We start from the raw sequence: 6000 nt of genomic DNA on the forward strand, positions 1-6000 counted from the left end.
AACCACCAACAACCACAAAACAGGAAACAATCACGGACAAGACAAACAGGAAAGGCAGAGGGTTAAATAATGAAAATATTTAGGGAAATCAAAAACAGGTGTAAACAATAAAGACAAAACCAAACGAACAGTGAAACATCGATCGGTGGTAACTAGTAAGCCGGTGACGTCGACCGCCGAACACCGCCCGAACAAGGAGAGGGGCCGACTTCGGCGGGAGTCGTGACACATTCATGCGCGCAAAAATACTACTTTTGCCCTGGCGCTCAACTTAGAACGACAACAAATACTTCTTAATTTTTCAAAAAAACAAGCCTGAAACCTTGTATAAAAACTGTTGACATCTACTGGAAGCCATAGGAACTGCAATCTGGGAGGCGTAAATTTGATCTTATAATAGCATTGCATTGGAAGAAATTCTGAGCTCAATTTTTTTTATTTCCGAATGGATTCTCCTCGGGTTTTCGCCTGCTATATCAGTTCTGTTATACTCACAGACATTATTTTAACAGTTTTAGAAACTTCAGAGTGTTTTCTATCCAATTCTATTATATGCATATCCTAGCTTCTGGGCCTGAGTAACAGGCAGTTTACTTTGGGCACGTCAGACAGGCGGAAATTCAGGAAACTAGCCTTACTCGCAGAGAGGTTAATGGAGATTTTTGCTTCGGTTGATACATTTTGTTTTGGATATACAAACTTCAGAAGCCTTTTTAAACCTCAAATACACTACAAATTTTACATGTCCTGCTTTGCAGGAAGGTTCTCCGAGTGGTCTGAGGCAGGCATTAGATTACGAAGGTGCAATGTTAATAACGATTGTTTTGCATTAAGCTCAGCGATTTAACAACGCTCCTACGAAGGTTCTAACAATGAACTTAGCCTTATTAAGATGCTTTTGGGCCTTTTTGGACCATGTCTGAATCACAAAGAAGATTCGTCCAGTCCCTTTGGAGATTTCAATAATTAAACAGTATTTTTGAGACTGCAGATTACCAACGTGGAGCTGTATTTACCACCAGGTATCTGTGTTATCTTTTGGCGATATCACCACTGTGCATGCCCTTGGTGAGTGTCTGATAGATTATAGCCAAAAGTGTTTTTTGGGGATTGTAGTGCGTGTCTCATAGATCGTGTAATCATTCAGTTGCCTGAGTACTTTTTATCGACAGCGTAGTCTTGTACAGTAACAGCGCCTCCCTTGTCCACTGGGCGGATGACTATATACTGTATGTGTCATTCTGGAGATTTAAGGGCTTGTCTCTCAGAGTGGGTCAAGTTATTTCTGACATTTCCTTTTGCCTTTAGCTTGGATATGTCTTTACGCACCAGTCTGTATTACGTATCCACAGCTGGATCAATAGGACCTGGTGGAATGAACATAGCTGGAGCTTGAAACACACTTTTTGTGGGGACAAAGGGGTTGCAAACTCTAAAGAACAGTTTCAGATGCAACGTGAGTATGAATTAGTTGTCACGCCCTGATCTGTTTCACCTGTCCTTGTGCTTGTCTCTACCCCCCTCCAGGTGTCACCCATCTTCCCTATTATCCCCTGTGTATTTATACCTGTGTTCTCTGTCTGTTTTCTGCCAGTTCCTCTTTTTTGTTCAAGCTTACCAGCCTTTTTCCTGTCAGCTCCTATCGTTTCCCAGCCTCTCTTTGCTAGTCCTCCCGGTTTTGACCTTTGCCTGTCCTGACCCTGTACCCTCCCGCCTGACCTCTCTGCTTGACCCTGAGCCTGCCTGCCATCCTGTACCTTTGCTCCACCTCTGGATTACTGAACCCTGCATGTCCCTGAGTCCGCCTGCCGTCCTGTACCTTTTCCTTACCCTGGTTTATCAACTTCTGCCTGTCTTGACCTGTCTTTGCCAGCCCCTGTTGCTACAATAAACAGTGTTACTTCGACAGTCTGCATCTGGGTCTTACCTTGATTCCTGATATTAGTAGTCGAAACGCGTTGCAGTTGTGTGTCCTGATATTCAGGCTGATTTGCTCCTATATTTATTATTTTGTATATATTTTCTGTAAATAGTTCACTAAAGTTTACTGCACCATACTGGCCGCCTACTTTTTTGCATTCTCCAATAAAAAAAATGGCACAATAGACTGTAAGAAATATCCACATTTTTGAGAATTAGCATCCCCACATGGGGGCAACTTCATCTCAATGTATTTTTCCATTTTAGATTTGTGTAATTTTGTCTTTCTAATAATTCTAATAGTATTTAGTTTGTCGTATGGATTTCCCACGCTAAATGCACATATGAAGCTTGTTGGTGCTTCCTTATGTACCCAAAACATTTTAAAATGATTTATTCCCCAATATTCATGACAATGAGCTGATACTGCCCTTTATTATTTACGATTTATTTCTGATATTTTAGCATAATTAAATAGATTTATATTAGGGTGTTTCTATTCCAAGAACAGTAGCCTATGTATTGCCTACCTAAAATATCCATTAATACATGTTAAGTCCTTCAAAGTAGAAACCACATATCCTAATGTTAAAATATAAACTAGAAATAGGCTACTGTGGGTGTGATAGGCTAAATAATTACAACTGAATAGGCCTAATTAAAATAATGTTGATAAAGGAAACAACATTTGAGGCAGAGCATGCCCAGAGCTTGTGGCTGAGTAGTACCAGAGTGAAATTGGAGCTGGAGAGAAGGCCAACAATTTTTTTTTAATGTGCTCAATTATGCTCTGCTTCTCTCTCCACACTCCCCCACTTACATGCTCTGACATTCAAAAGCAGCCCTGCTTTAGGCTATCAAAGAACTGGCAGTCATATCAATGGATGGAATCAGTGAATGAATGGCTGCAGCAAACATTACATTGTCTGACAAGGTGCATAACAAATTAGGCATTATTAGACAAAATAGCAATTATCTCGTTTGAACGACTTAGTATCTTGTTTGAACGACTTAGAAAAAACATTTCAGTAAATCATTCAAATTATATATTAAGTCAATCAAATGAGATACTAAGTCATTTGAACGAGATACTAAGTCGTTCAAACAAGATAATTCCAAGAGTCAACTTTTTTTTGTGGGGGAGGGGGAGTCTTGGGCTTCAGGGCGTTCCATATTTGACCCGTTTCAGGAAACTTGGTGTATGTTGCAAGTCACGACTTCACCGGAGAGTCAGTTGAACGTTTATTTTTTATTTTTTTTATTAAAATGCGTTGTTTGGGCAGAAATGCCTTCTGAAACATTTGAACTTTCATGTGCCTTAATAACAAACTTGTATGCCATCTGTAAATACGAATAAAGTTGTTAAATTACGAGCCTAGTTGGTTTAACCACAGAAAAAGTTGGGAACCTTCCCACTAGCCATGATTGGCTGATATAATGAGTGGGCTGGACATGCCGAGAGATGAGTTTCAGATTGTTCTGTCATGTAGCATCTTCTGTCTATGAAATGAGCTGCTCGGTATGCATAGATAATCCTTTCTACTGCAGTTTTTTTTAAAGATATAACGTTAGCCATGGAGAACTGCAAATGGGTTGCTACTGCTCTCAATTACATTGCTGCCCTGAATTTATCAAATGGACTACATTCTGGTGGACGATCATGTCATGGTGACTGAAAATGAATCAGACGATGAGGAAATCTCAGATTTAGGTAAAAACATTTTCATTGAAGAAGACATTGCAGTCTTCTGATGACAGTGATGGGGAAGAAACAACGATCAACAGTGTTGTTATCACGGAAGAAGTTGACCGAGTTTTGAAATCAGTGGAATGTCTGGTAGAAGCAGAGTATGATAAGGAGATTAATAGAATTCTGGTATTTGATTGAAATGCAGAGGGAGTGGAAAAGAGAACACAGAAGTCTGTTGTATAAAGCACCTGTCTCCGGATTACATCTTCAAACTAAAGGCAACCATGGCATCCGTGACAGAGAGGAGGAAAGATCTGATGATTCTTATGGCATTGCACATGGTCAGTGTGAACAAGAGTGACTTGACACAACGGGCCAAGCAAGCTGTACAAACTGCGTTAATTAGGCCTTCATGGTCGAGAATTGCTGCAAATAAACCACTACTTAAGGACACAAATAACAAGAAGTGACTTGCTTGGGCCAAGAAAGACGAACGATGGACATTAGAGCGGTGGAAATCTGTCCTTTGGTCTGATGAGTCCAAATTTTAGATTTTTGGTTCCAACCACCGTGTTTTTGTGAGATGCAGAGTAGATGAACGGATGATCTCCGCATGTGTGGTTTCCACGATGAAGCATGGAGGAGGAGGTGTGATGGTGTGGGGTTGCATTGCTGGTGACACTTAACCAGCATGCCTACCAAAGCATTCTGCAGCGATGAGCCATCCCATCTGGTTTGCGCTTAGTGGGACTATCATTTGTTTTTCAACAGGACAATGACCTAACAGGGCTACTTGACAAAGAAGGAGAGTTATGGAGCGCAGCATCAGATGACCTAGCCTCCACAATCACCCGACCTCAACCCAATTGAGATGGTTTGCGATGAGGTGAACCGCAGAATGAAGGAAAGCAGTGCTCAGCATATGTGGGTACTCCTTCAAGACTGTTGAAAAAGTATTCCAGATGAAGCTGGTTGAGAAAGAGTGGCTACTTTGAGGCAAAAGGCAAAGGGTGGCTACTTTAAAGAATCTCAAATAAAAAATATATTTTGATTTGTTTAAAAACCCCTAGAGTCAATTGACGCACCCATGCGTCACACGTGACATCATTTTGAATATAGAATAGCTCCCCTTTTTCCGCCTATATAAAGTTTTCGCCTATTCCATAACATGGTGTTTGTGAAAGGTGCCTTTTTCTACAAATGGACCAGAAAATCATCACGAAATCTTCTGTGAAACCCGAACCTTTGAGCTACAAACATTATTTTACCAATTTCAAAGGAGACTCTCGCGAACATGAGTGTCAGTTGTTTGGCTCTATGACATCCACAAGCTTTATAGCAGTCATCTGAATTCTCAACTGTCCAGACCAAACCGTTATAGCTACAAACTAATATGTCAACAATACCGAAAGGGGAGACTCTCACAAAGGTTTCAGTTGTTCTGCTGTATGACGAACAAAAACTTCAGGGGAGTGGGCTGAATGTAACCAAGTACCATGCTGTAAAAATTGCAAAAAGTGCATAGTGGGTAAAATCTGCCAAAAAACACTTCAAAACCTTATTTTTTATGATCATTTTTTTGACTTTCTATGTGTTTTGCCATTTATGAATGTGTTATTTAATGTGTTTCTATGGGCTATTGCAGTAAAGGCCAAATTCAATTTTTCAGCACCCCAACATTTTTTTTTACCAAAAGTTGGCCTTCAGGGGTCCTACATTTCAAAATCAAATGGCAAAAAGATATATTTTATGACCATCTTAAAACAATTCCACATGTCAGCTTAGTAGATATTGCGATCTAAGGGCTTAGACTGCCCTCTTCAATTCAAACCACAGGTTATTTTGATGTGTGCTCTGGGTTTTTGTCTTGCTGTAAGATCCACTTGCGGCAAAGTCTCAGCCTCCTTGCAAAGGCAACCATATTTTTGGTTAAAAGGTTCTGGCACTGGGTAAAATTCATGATGCCGTTGACATTAACAAGTGCCCCAGAACCAGTGGAAGCAAAATAGCCCGATAACATTTAATATTTACCCCTTACAGTAGGTATGGGGTTATTTTCTGCATATTCATCCTTAGTTCGACATCAAACCCACCACTGATGTGTGTGGCCAAAGAGCTCTATTTTCATGTCATCCAACAAATGTAAACGCCTGGAGATTGTTAAAATGGCTTGACTTCGTCCTATGTCTCCCTTATTCCTCTGCTATTGTTTGATTCCTTTGTTGGGGCAGACATATCTTTGCACAGGATTATGTCTTTATTGGCTGATAGCAGCAGTGACACTGCTAAGCGAATTCAGGAGGACTTACCTGACACACAATACGGCAGGCAGGCTCTAAAGCCAATTATCAGGATGGAGGCCAGAGTATGAGGTAAACCTGGTCCGTCAC

The sequence above is a fragment of the Salmo salar genome, chromosome ssa22 (genome assembly GCF_905237065.1).
Source record: "Salmo salar chromosome ssa22, Ssal_v3.1, whole genome shotgun sequence".
NCBI lineage: Eukaryota > Metazoa > Chordata > Actinopteri > Salmoniformes > Salmonidae > Salmo > Salmo salar.